We start from the raw sequence: 20,255 nt of genomic DNA, 5'->3' as shown, positions 1-20,255 counted from the left end.
ATTGGAAGATAACTCTAAAATTTTGATTAGATTTGGGTTCAGCAGATTTTGGCAGGAATATTTCATAGTAGTGTGCCAATTATAAGCACTTTTCACCAAAAATGTTCAGGTCTCCTTCCCAGTGTATGGTAGAATAGCACTTCTTTGCCTTATTAAAATTAACTGTGATCATGTGACTTGTTTTGGTTAATTAAATGAGTGGAAGCAAAACGTATATGTTCCTGGGAAGAGCTCTAAGAGCCAGTATATGATTTGCCTTTTTCCTTTTCCTCTGCCAGTGTGATCATGGGAGGACATGTTGAGATGCTCTTCTATCAGCCTGGGCCCTGATTAGGTAAGTAATCACTGAAATTTAGGTATATTTGTTATTGCAGCATAATCTTGTCCATTTTGACTAATATATTGCATTAGATCATAAGGTGCATAATGTCTAGTTGTCCCACTTGTAGTAATTGGTTGGTATATTCATGCTTTTCAAGCATACATGGAACATTCTCCAGAATAGATCATATACTAGGCCACAAAATGTCTCAATAAATTTAAAAGAATTGAAATAACACGAAGTATGTTCTCCAACCACAACAGAATTAAATTAGAAATCAATAGCAGAAAGAAATTTGAGAAACCACGAATGTTTGGAAATTAAACAACACATTTCTAAATAACTCATGGATCAAAGAAGAAACTACAAGGGAAATTTGAATTGATTTACAATGAAAGCAAAATATATCAAAATTTATGGGATGCAACTTAAAGCAGTGCTAAGAGGGAAATATGTAGCTTTAAATACCTATGTTAAACAAAAATAATCTCAAATCAGTAACCAACTCTTCCACCTTAAGAATCTAGAAAGTGAAGAGCAAAGTAAGCACAAAGTAAGGAGAAGAAAGTAAATAATAAAGATTAGAGGGCAAGTCAATGAAATACACAACAAAAAGTTAAGGAAATCAATGAAATCATAAGTTGAATGTCTGAAAAGATCATCAAAATTGACCAAACCTTTAGCTAGAGTAAGGAAAAGAAAAGACACATATCATCAAATCAGGAATGAAATAGAGGATATCACCATTAACTCTACAGAAATTAAAAAGATAAGGGAAAACCATGAATAGCTTTATACCAAAAAATAGACCAAATGAAAAAATTTTTAATTCTTAGAAAGATACAAATTACCAAAACTGACCCAAGAAGAAATAAAAAATCTGAATAGATCCATAACAAGTAAAGAAATTGAATTAGTAATTAAAAATCTTCCTGGAAAAAAAGCCTAAGCCTAGATAGCTTCATTGGTGAATCCTGTCAAACATTTAAAGATATAATAGCAATCCTTCACAAATTCTTCCAGAACATACTGGAGGAAGCAACACTTCCCAACTCACTTTATGAAACCAGTATTACTCTGATACCAAAGCCAAAGGCATAACACAAATAAAAAATTTAGGTCAATGTCCTCAATATAGACATAAAAATCCTCAAAATAGTAGCAAACCAAATCCCGTGTCATAGAAGATTAGACATTATGATCAAGTGAGAATTATCCTAGGAAAGCAACATTGGTTTAACATTCAAAGGGGTAAAAGCCTACATCCCTTCATTGTAAATTTCCTCATCAATCTTTAATCCAATGATTTCATCCACTGATGATCACTGTCTGAACCAATTATTTCATTAAGAATTGCAGAATGATGAATTTCTAATGCTATCCTTCCTAACACATTTGTTAGTCAGAATCCCTCCCTAAAAGATAAAAAATTTCCCGCATCAACTAGGACTATTATGCTACTGTGGAATACACTTCCTCCAGGAAAGGCAGGATATATATTTGTTTCTTTTCCTTTAATTGCAAGTTTGCAGAGTAAGGTGTTGGTGACCTAGTTACTGCTAATTGTGTCCAATGATGTGTTTTTCTCCTTCTTTCCTTTTTTTTCCCCTTCCTTTTCTTTTTACTTTCTCTTTTTTTGAGTATCATTTTGAATGTATGGTTTTTATATATTCAATGTGTTTTAATCAATTTTAGTCATAATTCTCTTGAGGCATAAAACGTCTTGTTTTAGCCAATGAGAAGTCCCTCATGTCAGATCTTTGTTTTTTTAACTGGACCTCATTACTCTTTAATAGTTTCCTTGCTTCCTTATACAATAACATATCCCCAACTCAGTTATTCTATTTCCTGCCGTTTCTACATGCATTTCTGCTTCCTTTTAGTAGGAAGGTATTTAGAGCCCACAATCTGGGTCCTGGGCTTACTCATTATTCCTGGGTCACCATTGCTTCTAGGCCTTTTTAGTGGACGATTAGGAATAAGTATTTTTGAAAAAGAATCATGAGTTCACACTGATATTTTCAATTTATTTTTAGAGCATTATGCTAAGTGAGATAGAAAGAGAAAGACAGGTACTGTATGCTATCACTTACATGTGCAACCTAAAAAAGTTGAATGTGTAAAAACAGAGTAGAATGATGGTTGCCAGGGGTTGGGGGGTGTGGAAATTGGGAGATGTCGTTTAAAGGTACAAGTTTGCAACTACTAGACAAGTAAGTTCTGGAGATCTAATTCACAGCTTAGTGATTGTAGTCAACAGTGCTATAGCATAAACTTCAAAGTTGCTAATTAGACTAGATTTTTACTGTTCTCAACACAAAGAAGAGATAATGATTACTATGTCACTGTAGTAATCATATTGCAATATATAAATGTACCAAACAAACACGTTGTACACCTCAAACTTATATAATGTTATATGTCAATTATATCTCAATTAAAAATAAAGGTATTTATTAACTTCTAAAATAATAGTTGTCTTATTTTGCTAAAAATCTTTGTTCTAACAACATTAATATGATTAATAATTTGTTTTATCCTACAATATGTACCAAATATTTCTAAAAGTAATACCAATATTGCTATAATTTATACTATATTTAGAATATATTTATATGAATTATCTTACATTACATGTAAAATATGTTAGATTTATAGTGTAAAATAATATTACTATATTTATAGTAACCTATTAGTATACTTGCAATGTAAGAAATTGTCATTTTATAGTCAAAAATGGTAAAATATTGGCAATTTCATATGGTTCAACCTAATACTAACAATAAGACTACTGAATGAAGTTTAAGATTTATTTGCAACTTTTCTTGATTCTTAAAATATATTTCATAAGAATGTAAAGTCAAAATACTTTTATGAAAGTTACTTGAAATAATTATTTTCTTCGTGTGGTTAATAAAAAGTTGTTTTTATTTTTTTCATTTTAATTTGGTTTTAATTTTTAGAAATCTCTTATTTTACTTTTACTTAATGTTATTTTTTGAATGTGTAAACATTTACATGATTCCAAAGTCAAGATTTATAAGAGGACACATTCAGACAAGTTTTGCTGCCAACCTATGTCCTCAATTGTGCACTTCCTTCTCTTGTATTTTGATAAGTTTTTGGTTTATCTTCCAGAATTTTCCTTTGCAAATATAAGCAACTAGTATATACATATGTGTGTGTAAGCATGTATGTGGTTTCCCCTTTCGTATACAAAGTTATCTATACTGTTGTGCATCTTGCTTGTTTCTCATGGGAGTATCAGATTAGCATTTTGAAAAGATCACTCCATCTCCTGTAGGCAGAAGAGATTGGAAACGGACATCCTACTGGAAATAGGGAGGCAAATGTGGAGGCCACAGCAGTTGTCTAAACAAGCAATGTTGGTGGTGGTCAGGACTAGGGTAGTGGCAGTGGAGATGGAGAGAAGTGGACAGATTGGAGATAAATTTTGGAGGTTGGAGGTATAGGACCTAGAGGTTGTTTGGATGTAGGTGGAACCCACAACTTTGTGCAGAAAATCCAGGCCAGCCCCCTGGTCACATTTATATTCCCAGTGGGATGCAGTTTTTCTATGGAATAGAATACTAGACCATATCTATACTCTTCTCTTTTTTAAAAAAAGTTATAATAGAAAATTTCAAACATACATAAACTAGAAGAGTATACTGAACTCCAACATACTAATCACAGAGATCCAACAATTATCAACCTATGGCCTACCTAATTTTATCTATACTCCCAGCTACTCTTATCACCCTCCCCCACCCCTAACAATATTTTGAAGCAAATACTGGGAATCTTGTCATTTTATCTCTCTGTTCAGTATTTTCCAGCACCTTGGGGAGAGATTGTTATCTAAATCCCACTGTTCCTTTCTCTGATACCTGCCACTCTACTAACTGACTCATTAAAGTTCATTGCTTTATTGTAAGGCTTTGATCCCTTTAAAAATCCAACACAGCTTGTGTTTCACAGAGATACCCAATGCACAGTTTGACTTAAAAATGGAATCCCTTTGCTTGCTAGATGGTAGTGGTGGAGAAAAAGTTCAGGTATAAAGGTGACTTATTCATCCACAAACACTCCTCCCGACTTCCCCATGAAAACACTGCAGTGTGGTTGGCAGTAGAAGCCATAACCAGGTGCCCTTGTGCCACAGGGCACGTGGCATGTCGTTTCTCCTAGAGAAGCTCCCTGACTCGTGGCAACCAGTCAGCCTCCCCTTTTTGACTTCCCACTGAGCTGTGACTCAGATATAACTTTCTGCCCATGCCACCAAATACCTGGACTGAGTGTGTTACAACCTATTTACTTGCTGAAGTGGAAGGCCTTTCTTCCCACTTGGAGTCTTCATTGTCATTACTTGCAGCCTGAAGCTATCCTGACTTATCTCAATGTCCTTTGCACCAATATCTGTTTTATTGTACAAGCGTGTCTGTAGGAGTTACCATGCAATGCTCAGTTACTGACAATTTTCCTAACCTCTCTCAGAACTCCATTTTCCCAGCTCTAAAATAGAGCCCATTTTACCACCTACTTCCTAGCCTTGATGTGATGATTAAAGATGGTACCTAAAGATACCTAGCACTATGTCTCAGACACACTTGTTACTGCATTAACTCATCTCATGGATACCAATTTTGTCTTCCACATTTACCCCATGTTCTGAACCCTCTTTGCTGTCTGCTTTGGTTATTATTATTATAGGGAGTAGAACTGTCTGACAAAGGAAAGATTCTTGATCATTGTGAGTCTCAATATTCTCAGGTGTAAAATGGGATTTTAATATGTGTAAAACGTTTTGTGGGTTAAACAAAAAATGGATATGAAAGTGACCAGCACTGTGCCTGGCACATAATAAGTATTTGACAAAGACTTGGGGGATTGTCAGAGCCTGGGCTGGGTCACAGATTGGGATGGTGTATGTCTCTCTGACAGATTCTTCTCCTCAGGTTGAAAAGATTTAGGTGTCATTCCTCAGGTGGGCAGAGAGAAACAAGCTTTTCCTGCCAGTCTAACAAGTCTCATGTCAGAGGGCTATAAACAGTAGTTGTTCTCCTTGGAAACTATTTGGGCCCCAAAGCAAGCTCAGCTCCAAACAAAATTATTTGAACTAACCTGAATTGTTTAATAAATGGCACAAATTTCCAGAGTTCTACAGGTATCTTAAAATGAGCTTGTTTCATTATTTATCAGTTCTCTCCACATTATCAACTGTATGTAGTCAACTAATTTATCTTGTCCTAGAGCTATGAAATCAATCCATTTTAGGTATATTATGACTATAGTTCTGGAACTCAGTAGCCTTTGTGCTACTAAACTCAGTTGAACAGGCCCCCAGGGATGAGGGGGTGGGAAGGAGACAGCACCATAGTGGAAAAAGTGGTTTTAATTTTAACTTTTATTCGGTATTAACCATTTTCCCACACTGCTTTGTAAATCATAGAGAGGAAAAAGAACAAAGCAATAAAAGCAAAATATGTTCAAATAAAGCCCCACAGTGTAACATAGTAGTAGGTGGTGAAGCCCTTGGGGGCTTAATTTTTTTTTAATGTTTCATTTGCTTCTGAATTTGAAATTTCAGAAGGCAGAAGAAAACCTCAGTTTTGACTTTTTAAAAATATAGTTTAGATTGCTTTTGAATCAAGACCAAAAAATGCCCCCTCAAAGCTCTCTTCCAGGACACGATTCTTGATTATTATCTCACCCAAGTTTTTATTTTATTTTTAAAAATTATTTATTTATTTATTGGTTGCATTGGGTCTTCGTTGCTGCGTGCAGGCTTTCTCTAGTTGTGGTGAGCTGGAACTACTCTTCGTTGTGGTGCACGGGCTTCTCATTATGGTAGCTTCTCTTGTTGCAGAGCATGGGTTCCAGGTGCACGGTCTTCAGTAGTTGCAGCACGCAGGCTCAGTAGTTGCAGCATGTGGGCTCAGTAGTTGCGGCACATAGGCCCTAGAGTGTGCAGGCTTCAGTAGTTGTGGCACACAAGCTCAGTAGTTGTGGCTTGTGGGCTCTAGAGCACAGGCTCAGTAGTTGTGGCACACGGGCTTAGTTTCTCTGCGGCATGTGGGATCTTCCCAGACTGGGGATCGAACCCGTGTCCCCTGCATTGGCAGGCGGATTCTTAACCACTGCGCCACCAGGGAAGTCCCTCACCAATTTTTTTTAACAAGGGGGATACTAGCCTCCTACTTCTAAGGTTTGTGTAGGGCTGTTGTATTGTTTAGGTCATTGTATTAGTCCATCTCTGGTGTACAGTGGAGTTGCATCAAATACACATTAAACTCTTTGAATTCAGCTGCCTGCATTTGGCAAAAGAGGAGAGAGGCAGACAGGATTTGAAAAGTGTGAGCAAGTCCGCCCTTTATTCCACTGGCCCGTGAACAAATGTTTATTGGTTTCATGGGATGCAGTAATTGCAAAAGTTCTCCAGGCTAAGTGTGAGTTTAGTGCTGGAAACTCGAAATTTTTTTTTTTCGATACACGGGCCTGTCACTGTTGTGGCCTCTCCCATTGCGGAGCACAGGCTCTGGACGCACAGGATCAGCGGCCATGGCTCACGGGCCCAGCCGCTCCGCGGCATGTGGGATCTTCCCAGACCGGGGCATGAACCCGTGACCCCTGCATCGGCAGGCGGACTCTCAACCACTGTGCCACCAGGGAATTTTTTTATAGTGTGGTCTTAAAACTTCTTTATTTGGTGATAAAAAGAAGAAAAAGCAATATCTTTCACCCCTAGAAAGAAGCGTAATGGACTTTGAAGGGTAGTTACAGCTTTATGCACCAACTTCAAACCAACCCCCACAAAGGTGGGACTCTACTGCAAACCAGATGTAGGAGACATGAATCAGTGTGGCTGCCCAGATCGTAGCAGTTTCCTCAATAGCACCTCTGTCCTGTCTTCCCTGGCTGAATAATCTTGGGGCAAAGACATGGCCTAAGCAAGGACAACCAGCCTCTCCATCCCAGGAACCTGAAATCTGAATGAAGAGATGCAGACAGAGACATCTCCACAGCAGAGTTATTTGAGTGGCAGCTTCAGTGACTCCCAGGGCTGAAATCCCACAAGCTGCTCTCGTCCTCGCTCCTTTCAAATCCTGTTTGGCAACTCTTACGATTCTGTGAGTTTTCCTAATATCTTAAAGGAAGTTAGGCAGAGTTGCTTTTTGTGTTTGCAACCAAAAGAACTTTAATTAATACACCAAGTTATCATCCCATTAAGTTAAAAGCTTCTTGGAATTAGAACTGAATCATTAAATTAATTAAATTTAATTAAATTAATCCCAACATCAATGGGTAAGGGAAGAAGACCCCTCCAGTGGAGGTGGAATAGGGGTAGGGAAAGAGAATATTCACTGGGCAATAACCTATCTTGGACAGTCTCCATGTTCTTACCTTCTTCCATTTCAAGCAGGTATTCAGCCCCATAAGGGATTACTTCCTCAGGGATTATTTTGTGTCTAAGAGGCAGCAGGAGTAGAAATACTTGAAGACAGAAACTTTTCCTGTTCGTCATAAAAGCCTAAAAATTACTGAAGCAACTATATGTTTGAGGTCAGCCGGAAGTGAGAAAAATGCCTTTGAAGTTAACCAGAGGAAAAAGGAAGAGAGTTCACAGAATTTAAGTAGAAGTCAGTGAGGATGGAAAAATCATTTGCCAAAACGTGGCTCCTAAGTACAGGGATGCTGTGCCTCAAAAAAAAAAAAAAAAAAAAGTTCCCCTAGCCCCACAGGGAGCTCATGATAGAGGCCCCATACCTAAAGTGACCACTGAGCGACTGGACACCATGATAGCCTGGAGTTTGGAACAGTACCCCTACTCTTTGGACACCACCTGAGGTTCTGGATTGACATGGGGCCCTGGAGAGGTGCAGGGTCCGTAATGACTGAGGCTGAATTTCCTGCTGGCTTGGGCACTTGGAAGAAGAAAAGGTTGCTCTTTAGAAGATGAAAAAGATTATATAAGTTGCACAACAGTATTTACAGCCTAAGATTCTTACCTACCACATGGGTTATTTTATTTGCTGTTATAAATGATGTTATGAACTTTTGGGGTGCTTTGAAGTTTGTTGCAAGGTTTAGTAAATCAAAATACAGATACCCAATTAAATTTGTGTTTCAGATGAACAACAAATAATTGTTTTTAGTATTAGTATATCCTAGGCAATATTTGAGACATACTTATACTAAAAATTATTCTTTATTTCTCTAAAATACAAATTTAATTGGGTGTGCTACATTTTATTCAATAACACTATGTAGGGCTCTGTAAGCATAAAGCATATTTGGACCAGTAAAGGGTGGCTTTTGGATGACCTGGCCATTTCTGACCTGTTGTACAGCCATCCAACATACTCTTTGAGAGCTGGGGTTACTCTGAAGTAGAAGGTGGGCTTCCCACTGGGGACACTCAAAGGGTGCTGAGCTCCCCTGTCCCTGATATATCGAGTGCTTTGCCCACGACTTGCCTCTCTGTTCAGAAGACATGTCAGGCAAGAGCAGCAGGAATTCTCACATCCAGCCTGCTTCTTCCCTGCCCTTACTAATTTAGGATGGTTTCCACAATTTTGTGGACATAACTGTGTAATCTAATAAAGGTAGATTAAATTACAGTTGAGTATTTTCAGATCTGAACGTGGGAAAAATGTATCCTGTTTCAAAAAAATGATCAACCGCCCCGCACTCGTTTTGTTTTTCTTTTATCTGGGAACTGGGCAAGCAGAAGCTATCTTGGGTTATTGTATGTGAAAGTCTCAAAGCTGTGTTGGTTTTGTAACAAAAAAAACAACAACAAGAAAACCCTCAAATGCACAAAATTTTGTTCTACCACATACCAAAGATAGGAGGAACCTGAACTACGGCTTTGGAAATAGATATTTCACTTTAAGAAAAATAAGAGCACTCATCTTGGTCACCACCACATAGCACACACACACACACACACACACACGCACGCACGCACCATTTCTGAAGACTCTTCAAGTGAGAAATGCTGGCTACTAAATCACTTCGGTAATTCTGTGAGCAGAAAAAAGAACATGAATTTGAACCAGATGAAATATTGGCTCTGCTCAGGTTCAGCTGGCAGCATATTTAGATACAGAGATTTTGATCTGGTTCAATAGGTTTAGAGTATTAGGGTGGTGAACTCTGGTTTTTGGTTCACAGTGGAGGTTGAGTCCCAAGAGAGAGAAAATGATGTTCTTCCCCACTTCACATGGTTAAAAACAGACCTCTTGTTTCCATTGATTGATTGACTAATTGTTTGGCACTGTTAGCTTTGCCCAGTGGTCTAATGCATAATAGCACATCTCCAGTGAAGTAGAGTTTGTTTGCTAAAAACTTGTGGTTGTTTCTTGGCCATTTTCTCATTAGTAGAGTGAGATGGGCAGGACCCATGGCAAGTCAAAAAGGCTAGCGTTGAACATAAGACCACTGGAAATGCAGTCTAATTCTATTTTGGATACCCTCTAAGAAATTTTTTCTTCTTCTTGCCTCAGCAAATGGATTTGGAGCTTTCCAGAACTCAGAAGATTCAACATGAGATGCTCAAAGCTCCAGAAAGCATAAGAAGCTTTCCTTAATTCATGCAGTATACATATTTAATCTGTTGGCTGAGGTTGACCTCTCCATGTTTTTAAGAAGAAAATGTCTGAAAACAAAGTGAGAATGTATACAAAAAAAACCCCCCAAACAAAAACTCTTTGGAGGAATAAAATTAAAGTGTCCAAGAGAACAAACATTTTAACACTGTAAAACTCTTTAGAAACACCTAAATATCCAGTATACAAATTACAAACAATTCTTAGTTGTTTATTTTAATTTTTTACATGAAGTATAGTTGACTTACAATGTTGTGTTATTTTGCTGTTGTACAGCAGAGTGATTCAGTTATACATAGATATACATATTCTTTTCCATTATGGTTTATTACAGGATATTGAATATACTTCCCTGTGCTATACAGTAGTACCTTGTTGTTTATCTGTTTTATACATAGTAGTTTATATCTGCTACTCCCAAACTCATAATTTATCCCTCCCCACCCCCTTTCCATTTTGGTAACCATAAGTTTGTTTTCTATGTCTGTGAGACTGTTTCTGTTTCGTAAATACGTTCATTTGTGTCATATATTAGATTCCACATAAAAATGATATCATATGGTATTTGTCTTTTTTTAAAAAATTTTATTCTATTTATTTTTTATACAGCCGGTTCTTATTAGTAAAATAGATATATTTTACTAATTAGTAAAAAATATATTTGTATATTAGTAAAAATAGATATATTTTATACATATTATTGTATATATGTCAATCCCAATCTCCCAATTAATCCCCACCACCACCACCACCCGCACCCCGCTTTCCCCACTTGGTGTCCATACTTTTGTTCTCTACATCTGGGTCTCTATTTCTGCCTTGCAAACTGGTTCATGTGTACCATTTGTCTAGGTTCCACATATATGCGTTAATATACGATATTTGTTTTTCCCTTTCTGACTTACTTAACTCTGTTTGACAGTCTCTAGGTCCATCCATGTCTCTAAAAATGACCCAATTTCATTCCTTTTCATGGCTGAGTAATATTCCATTGTACATATATACCACATTTTCTTGATCCATTCGTTTGTCGATGGGCATTTAGGTTGCATCTATGTCCTGGCTATTGTAAATAGTGCAGCAATGAACATTGGGGTGCATGTATCTTTTCAAATTATGGTTTTCTCTGGGTATATGCCCAGTAGTGGGATTGCTGAGTCATATGGTAATTCTATTTTTAGTGTTTAAGGAACCTCCATACTGTTCTCCATAGTGGCTGTATCATTTTACATTCCCACCAACGATGCAAGAGTGTTCCCTTTTCTCCACACCCTCTCCAGCATTTGTTGTTTGTAGATTTTCAGATGGTGCCCATTCTAACTGGTATGAGGTGATACCTCATTGTAGTTTTGATTTGCATTTCTCTAATAATTAGTGATGTTGAACAGCTTTTCATATGCTTCTTGGCCATCTGTTTGTCTTCTTTGGAGAAATGTCTATTTAGGTCTTCTGCCCATTTTCGGATTGGGTTGTTTGTTTTTTTAATATTGAGCTGCATGAGCTGTTTATATATTTTTGAGATTAATCCTTTGTTGATTCATTTGCAAATATTTTCTCCCATTCTGAGGGTTGTCTTTTCATCTTGTTTATAGTTTCCTTAGCTGTGCAACAGCTTTTAAGTTTCATTAGGTCCCATTTATTTTTGTTTTTATTTCCATTTCACTTAGGAGGTGGGTCAGAAAGGATCTTCCTGTGATTTATGTCATAGAGTGTTCTGCCTATGTTTTCCTGTAAGAGTTTTATAGGGTCTGGCCTTACATTTAGGTCTTTAATCCATTTTGAGTTTATTTTTGTGTATGGTGTTAGGGAGTGTTCTAATTTCATTCTTTTACATGTAGCTGTTCAGTTTTCCCAGCACCACTTACTGAAGAGACTGTTTTTTCTCCATTGTATATCCTTGCCTCCTTTGTCATAGATTAGCTGACCATAGGTGTGTGGGTTTATCTCTGGGCTTTCTATCCTGTTGCATTGATCTATATTTCTGTTTTAGTACCAGTACCATGTTGTCTTGATTACTGTAGCTTTGTAGTATGGTCTGAAGTCAGGGAACCTGATTCATCCAGCTCCGCTTTTTTCCCTCAAGATTGCTTTGGCTGTTTGGGGTCTTTGTGTCTCCATACAAATTTTAAGATTTCTTCTTCTAGTTCTGTAAAAAATGCCACTGGTAATACAATAGGGATTGCATTGAATCTGTAGATTGCTTTGGGTAGTATAGTCATTTTCACAATATTGATTCTTCCAATCCAAGAACATGGTATATCTCTCCATCTGTTTGTGTCGTCTTTGATTTCTTTCATCAGTGTCTTATAGTTTTCTGAGTACAGGTCTTTTACCTCATTAGGTAGGTTTATTCCTAGGTATTTTATTCTTTTTGTTGCAATGGTGAATGGGATTGCTTCCTTAATTTCTCTTTCTGATCTTTCATTGTTAGTGTACAGGAATGCAAGAGATTTCTGTGCATTAATTCTGTATCCTGCTACTTTACCAAATTCATCGATTAGCTCTAGTAGTTTTCTGGCGGCATCTTTAGGATTCTCTATATATAGTATCATGTCATATGCAAACAGTGGCAGTTTTACTTCTTTTGCAATTTGTATTCTTTTTATTTCTTTTTCTTCTCTGATTGCTGTGGCTAGGACTTCCAGAACTATGTTGAATAATACTGGTGATAGTGGACATCCTTGTCTTGTTCCTGATCTTAGAGGAAATGCTTTCAGTTTTTCACCATTGAGAATGATTTTTGCTGTGGGTTTTTTGTATATGGCCTTTATTATGTTGAGGTAGCTTCCCTCTATGCCTACTTTCTGGAGAGTTTTTATCATAAATGGGTGTTGAATTTTGTCAAAAGCTCTTTCTGCATCTATTGAGATGATCATATGGTTTTTATTCTTCAGTTTGTTAATATGGTGTATCACATTGATTGATTTGTGTATATTGAAGAATCCTTGCATCCCTGGAATAAATCCCACTTGATTATGGTGTATGATCCTTTTAATGTGTTGTTGGATTCTGTTTGCTGGTATTTTGTTGAGGATTTTTGCTTCTATATTCATCAGTGATATAGGTCTGTAATTTTCTTTTTTTGTAGTATCTTTGTCTGGTTTTGGAATCGGGGTGATGGTGGCCTCATAGAATGAGTTTGGGAGTGTTCCTCCCTCTGAGATATTTTGGAAGAGTTTGAGAAGGCTCGGTTTTAGCTCTTCTCTAAACGTTTGATAGAATTTGCCTGTGAAGCCATCTGGTCCTTGCCTTTCTTTGTTGGCAGATTTTTAATCACAGTTTCAGTTTCATTACTTGTGATTGGTCTGTTCATATTTTCTATTTCTTCCTGGTTCAGTCTTGGAGGGTTATACCTTTCTGAGAATTTGTCCATTTCTTCCAGGTTGTCCATTTTATTGGCATAGAGTTGCTTGTAGTAGTCTCTTAATGATGCTTTGTATTTCTGCGGTGTCTGTTGTAACTTTTCCTTTTTCATTTCTAATTTTATTGATTTGAGTCCTCTTCCTCTTTTCCTTGATGATTCTGGCTAAAGGTTTATCAAGTTTGTTTATCTTCTCAAAGAACCAGCTTTTAGTTTTATTGATCTTTGCTGTTGTTTTCTTTGTTTCTATTTTATTTATCTCTGCTATGATCTTTATGATTTCTTTCCTTCTGCTAACTTTGGGTTTTGTTTGTTCTTCTTTCTCTAGTTCCTTTAGGTGTAAGGTTAAATTGTTTATTTGAGGTTTTTCTTGTTTCTTGAGGTAGGATTGTGTTGCTATAAACTTCCCTCTTAGAATTGCTTTTGCTGCATCCCATAGGTTTTGAATCATCGTGTTTTCATTGTAATTTGTCTGTAGGTATATTTTGATTTCCTCTTTGACTTCTTCAGTGGTCTCTTGGTTATTTAGTAACGTATTTTTTAGCCTCCATGAGTTTGTGTTTTTTACGTCTTTTTCGCTGTACTTGATTTCTAATCTCATAGCATTGTGGTCAGAAAAGATGCTTGATATGATTTCAGTTTTCTTAAATTTACTGAGGCTTAATTTGTGACCCAAGATGTGATATATCCTGTAGAATGTTCCGTGTGCACTTGAGGAGAAAGTGTAATCTGCTGTTTTTGGATGGCATGTCCTATAAATATCAATTAAATCTATCTGGTCTATTGTGTCATTTAAAGCTTATGTTTCCTTATTATTTTTCTTTTGTATGATCTGTCCATTGGCGTACGTGAGGTGTTAATGTCCCGCACTATCATTGTGTTACTGTCGATTTCCTCTTTTATAGCTGTTAGCAGTTGTGTTATGTATTGAGGTGCTCCTATGTTGGGTGCATATATATTTATAATTGTTATGTCTCCTTCTTGGATTGATCCCTTGATCATTATGTTGTGTCCTTCCTTGTCTCTTGTAACATTCTTTATTTTAAAGTCTATTTTATCTGATATGAGTATTGTTCCTCCAGCTTTCTTTTGATTTCCATTTACATGGAATATCTTTTTCCATCCCTTCACTTTCAGTCTGTATGTGTCCCTAGGTCTGAAGTGGGTCTCTTGTAGACAGCACATAGATGGGTCTTGTTTTTGTATACATTCAGCAAGACTGTGTCTTTTGGTTGGAGCATTTAATCCATTCATATTTAAGGTAACTATAGATATGTATGTTCCTATGACCATTTTCTTAATTGTTTTGGGTTTGTTTTTGTAGGTCTTTTTCTTCTCTTGTGTTTCCCACTTAGAGAAGTTCCTTTAGCATTTGTTGTAGAGCTAGTTTGGTGGTGCTGATTTCTCTTAGCTTTTGCTTGTCTGTAAAGCTTTTCATTTCTTCATCAAATCTAAATGAGATTCTTGGCAGATAGAGTAATATTGGTTGTAGGTACTTCCTTTTTATCACTTTAAATATATTGTGCCACTCCCTTCTGGCTTGTAGAGTTTCTGCTGAGAAATCAGTTGTTAACCTTATGGGAGTTCCCTTGTATGTTACTTGTCATTTTTCCCTTGTTGCTTTTAATAATTTTTCTTTGTCTTTAATTTTTTTCTATTTGATTACCATGTGTCTTGGTGTGTTTCTCCTTGGGTTTATCCTGCCTGGGAGTCTCTGTGCTTCCTGGACTTGTGGTTATTTCCCTTTCCATGTTAGGGAAGTTTTTGACTGTAATCTCTTCAAATATTTTCTCTGGTCCTTCCTCTCTCTCTTCTCCTTCTGGGACCCCTATGATGTGAATGCTCATGCATTTAATGTTGTCCTAGAGGTCTCTTAGGCTGTCTTCATTTCTTTTCATTCCTTTTTCCTTATTTTGTTCCGTAGCAGTGAGTTCCACCATTCTGTCTTCCAGGTCACTTATCCGTTCTTCTGCCTCAGTTTTTCTGCTATTGATTCCTTTTAGTGTAGTTTTCAGTTATTGTATTGTTCATCTCTGTTTGTTTGTTCTTTAATTCTTCTAGGTGTTTGTTCTTTAATTCTACTAGATCTTTGTTAAACATTTCTTTCATCTTCTCGATCTTTACCTACATTCTTTTTCTGAGGTTCTGGATGATCTCCATTATCATTACTGTGAATTCTTTTTCTGAGAGGTTGCCTATCTCCACTTCATTTAGTTGTTTTTCTGGCGCTTTGTCTTGTTCCTTCATCTTGTACATAGTCCTCTGCCTTTTCATTTTGTCTGTCTTTCTGTGAATGTGGTTTTCATTCCACAGCCTTCAGGATTGTAGTTGTTCTTGCTTCTGCTGTCTGCCCTCTGGTGGATGAGGCCGTCTGAGAGGCTTGTGCAAGCTTCCTGATGAAAGGGACTGGTGGTGGGTAGAGCTGGGTGTTGCTCTGGTGGGTAGAGCTCAGTAAAAGTTTAATCTGCTTGTCTGCTGATGGGTGGGGCTGAGTTTCCTCCCTGTAGGTTGTTTGGCCTAAGGCAACCCAGCACTGGAGCCTGCAGGCTCTTTGGGCTCTGGAAGGGCTCACACCAAGGACCACTCCCCAGAACATATGCTGCCAGTGTCCTTGTCCCCGCTGTGAGCCACAGCCACCCCCCCTACCCCGCCTCTGCAGAAGACTCTAACTCTAGCAGGTAGGTCTGCTTCAGTCTCCTATGGGGTCATTGCTCTTTCCCCCTGGGTCCTGATGCACACACCAGTTTGTGTGTGCCTTCCAACAATGGAGTCTCTGTTCCCCCCCGTCCTGTCAAAGTCCTTCAATCAAATCCCACTAGCCTTTAAAGTCTGATTCTCTGGGAATTCCTCCTCCTGTTGCCGGACCCCCAGATTGGGAAGCCTGACGTGAGGCTCAGAACCTTCACTCCAGTGGGTGGACTTCTGTGGTTTAAGTGTTCTTCAGTTTGTGAGTCACCCACCCAGCGGTTATGGGGTTTGATTTTATTGTGATTGTGCCCCTCCTACCATCTCACTGCAGTTTCTCCTTTGTCTTTGGATGTGGGGTATCTTTTTTTTGGGGGGGTATCTTTTTTGGTGACTTCCGGTGTCTTCCTGTCAATGATTGTCCAGCAGTTAGTTGTGATTTCAGTGCTCTTGCAAGAGGGAGTATTCATACATCCTTCTAATCTGCCATCTTGAACCAATCTCCTTGTCTGTCTTTCTGACTTACTGCACTGAGTATGATAATCTCTAAGTCCATCCCTGTTACTGCAAATGGCATTATTTCATTCTTTTTTATGGGTAAGTGGTATTCCATTGTATATACGTACCACATCTTCTTTATCCGTTCATTGTCAGTGGACATTTAGGTTACTTCCATGTCTTTGCTATTGTAAATAGTACTGCTGTGAACCTTGGGGTGCATATATCTTTTCAAATTATAGTCTCCTCAAGAGTGAGATTGCTGGATCATATGGTAGTTCTATTTTTCATTTTTAGGGACCCTCGATACTGTGTTCCATAGTGGTTGTACCAATATACATTCCCACCATTAGTGTAGGAGGGAATTCCTCACCTTCTCCAGCATTTGTTACTTGTAGACTTTTTAATGATGGCCATTCTGACCAGTATGAGGTGGTAACTCATTGCAGTTTTGATTTACATTTCTCTAATAATTAGTGTTGTTGAGCATCTTTTCACGTGCCTCTTGGTCATCTGTATGTTGCCTTTGGAGAAACGTCTGTTTCGGTCTTCTGCCCATTTTTTGATTGGGTTGTTTGTTTTTCTTTCTTTTGTTTTGTTTTTTATTGAGTTGTATGAGCTATTTGTATGTTTTAGAAATTAAGGCCTTGTTTGTCCCATTGTTTGCAAATATTTACTCCCAGTCCATAGGTTGTCTTTTTGTGGTGTTTATGGTTTCCTTTGCTGTGCAAAAGCTTGTAAGCTTGATTAGATCCCATTTGTCTATTTTTGCTTTTATTTCTATTGCCTTGGGAGACTGTCCCAAGAAAACATTGATATGATTTACGTCAGAGAATATTTTGTCTACGTTCTCTTTCCAGGAGTTTTATGGTGTCATGTCTTATATTTAAGTCTTTATGCCATTTTGAGTTTATTTATGTGTACAGTTTGTAGGTGTGTTCTAAATTCATTGATTTACATTTGTCTGTCCAGCCTTTCCAACACCACTTGCTGAAGAGACTGTCTTTTCTCCATTGTATATTCTTGCTTCCTTTGTCAAAGATTAATTGACTCTAGGTGTGTGGGTTTAGTTCTGGGCTCTGTATTCTGTTCCGTTGATCCATATGTCTGTTTTTGTGCCAATACCATGCCATTTTGATTGCTGTAGCTTTGTAGTACTGTCTGAATTCTAGAAGGGTTATGCCTCCAGCTTTCTTTTTCCTCAGGATTGCTGGGCAATTCTGGGTCTTTTATGCTTTCACATAAATTTTAGGATTATTTGTTCTAGATCTGTGAAAAATGTCATTGGTAATTTGGTAGGGATCACATTAAATCTGTAGATTGCTTTGGGTAGTATGGCCATTTCAACAGTATTAATTCTCCCAGTCTAAGAGCATGGGATATCTTTCCATTTCTTTGAATCATCTTTAGTTTCCTTTATCAATGTTTTATAGTTCTCAGCATATAAGTCTTTCAACTCCTTGGTCAAGTTTATTCCTAAGTATTTTATATATTTTATGTGATTTTAAAAGGGTTTTCTTAAACTTTCCCTTTGTGATATTTCATTGTTAGCAACAGGTTTCTGTATGTTAATCTTGTATCCTGCTACCTTGCTGAATTGATCGGTTCTAGTAGTTATTGTGTGGAGTCTTTAGGGTTTTCTATATATAGTATCATGTCATCTGCATACAATGACAGTTTTACCTCTTCTTTTCCAATTTGGATACATTTTATTTCTTTTTCTTGTCTGATTGCTGTGGCTAGGACTTCCAATACTCTGTTGAGTAGAAGTGGTGAGAGTGGACATCCTTGTCTTGTTCCAGATTTTAGCAGGAAGCCTTTCAGCTTTTCACTGTTGAGTATTATGTTTGTCATAAATACCTTTTATTATGTTGACATATGTTCCCTCTATACCCACTTTGGTAAAGGTTCTTATCATGAATGGATGCTGAATTTTATCAAATGATTTTTCTGCATCTAGAGATGATCATGTGATTTTTGTTTTTTCTTTTGTTGATATGGTTATCACATTGATTGATTTGCATATGTTGAACCATCCTTGTGACCGTGGGATGAATCCAACTTGATCATGGTGTGTGATCTTTTTTATGTGTTGTTGGCTTCATTTTGCTAATATTTTATTGAGAATTTTTACATGTATATTCATCAAAGTTATTGGCCTGTAGTTTTCTTTTTTGGTATTGTCTAGTTTTGGTATCAGGGCGATGGTGGATTTAGAGAATGACTTTGGGAGTGTTCCCTTCTCTTAAATCTTTTGGAAGAGTTTGAGAGATACTTAGTTGTTTATTTTTAGTGATTCCCCAAAATCTTTAAGAAGAAAGAGATAAATGCCCTCCCACCACCACCACTCCACAAATACACATCTCACAGCTAAAATATATTTAAAAAGCCTGAGAGGTGTCTGTCCTGGTTTGATTACATACTCAGCCCAGTATTCTAAAATTGCTGTAAGTGCAGACTTTTAAAGTCAGGAACATAGAAATTTCAAGCTATCCAGAACATAATACCTTGATTTTTCAGATGAGTAAACTGAGGTTCAGAGAGGTGAAGTGACTTACCCAAGGTCACATGATTCATGCTTTATGGAGCCAGAACCAAAACTTGAATCTCCTGTTCTCAGGTCAGAGCATAAAAAGAATTAATATTCACAGTACTGTTCCCAAAGCCTCACAACAGCTTAGATCATCCCAGAATGACTGTCCTGGAATGACTGACCTTTAGCCATTCTGCAGTCCTTACTGCAGGTAAGAAAGAGAACATGGACATTCTGGAAACATGTTGAACTATCCCAGGATTGGAGCAAAAGGATTTTCTGCTTCACCCTTAATTACACACAAAAGTTCCCAAACAGCCCAATTTCCATAAGCATTCATTGCTGTTTTGCATCATTTGGGGGGCCCTTACATTCTCTGTATCCCCTTTTGCCCTATCAAAAAAAAAAAAAAAAAAAGGTCTTTGCTAACTCAGGCTTAAGCCACAGGATTTTCTAAGCTGTCCTAAGAGGGTCCTGCATGCCTAAAACTTGTTTTACCTTAAGTACCTAGGGTCTTGACTTGTAGGACACTGCTACTTGTTAAGCATCATGGGATGGTTAATCAGTATTTTGCCATCTCTCTTTTCAACTCCATGAGGAGGACATGGTTGTTTAGCTTCCATTCTTCCTTTATGGCAACACCTGCAAACTCTGACTCTTGGTTGACAAAGAAGAAAAAATTTGTGAACATCCTGGGATTAATTACTACTGGGATCTCTCTGCCCATCCATGCTAATAAAGTATGAGACTTCCCTCTATTTATCATCCTTATTTCCTCAGAGACACCAGAGAACAGCCCTCCCTAACAGAGTGGAATGAATCTGATTAACGCAGGATCCCAGCATCCCCAGTCCTTCATCACACCATCAGAAATAAAAAAGGTGTTTGGCGGGCGGGGGGAGGCATACATTACAGAGTATCTATGGGACCTTTTGTCTCCTGTGGACCACTGTCACCAGCCAGATTAGCATCTGAGGCAGGTAGTGGAAAGGCCTAATGTTCAGCCCTGTGTTTTTGCTGAAACTAATTTCCTTTCCAGCATTTGAGGCCTTGGCCACCGAGTCTTCCTGACAGGTCTGGCTTTTTTTTGCCAAAGAACAAATGTCAGGGTCTTTCTTGTCTTAGAAGGGAATGTGCTCTCTCACTGGCCTGCAGCAGGTTCCTGAGACACCAGATGCCAGGTCGGAGCCTTGTATGTGCTGGTTGTTGACTAGTTGCAATGAAGATTGGCCTGAAGCTATGCCA

General features: G+C 37.7%; 1 long non-coding RNA gene across 1 annotated transcript in view; it reads left to right on the top strand.

Annotated features, from left to right (window-relative positions):
* LOC137220899 (uncharacterized) overlaps positions 1-20,255 on the top strand; it is a 312,519-nt gene that overhangs the window by 186,000 nt on the left and 106,264 nt on the right. The window contains exon 3 of the long non-coding RNA XR_010941838.1: positions 279-334. This is a non-coding gene — a long non-coding RNA (uncharacterized lncRNA). The remainder of the gene's footprint in view (positions 1-278; positions 335-20,255) is intronic.

The sequence above is a fragment of the Pseudorca crassidens genome, chromosome 3 (assembly GCF_039906515.1).
Source record: "Pseudorca crassidens isolate mPseCra1 chromosome 3, mPseCra1.hap1, whole genome shotgun sequence".
Lineage (NCBI taxonomy): Eukaryota > Metazoa > Chordata > Mammalia > Artiodactyla > Delphinidae > Pseudorca > Pseudorca crassidens.
The sequence above is the reverse complement of the archived record's forward strand: the minus strand, read 5'-3'. Positions and strand labels throughout refer to the sequence as shown.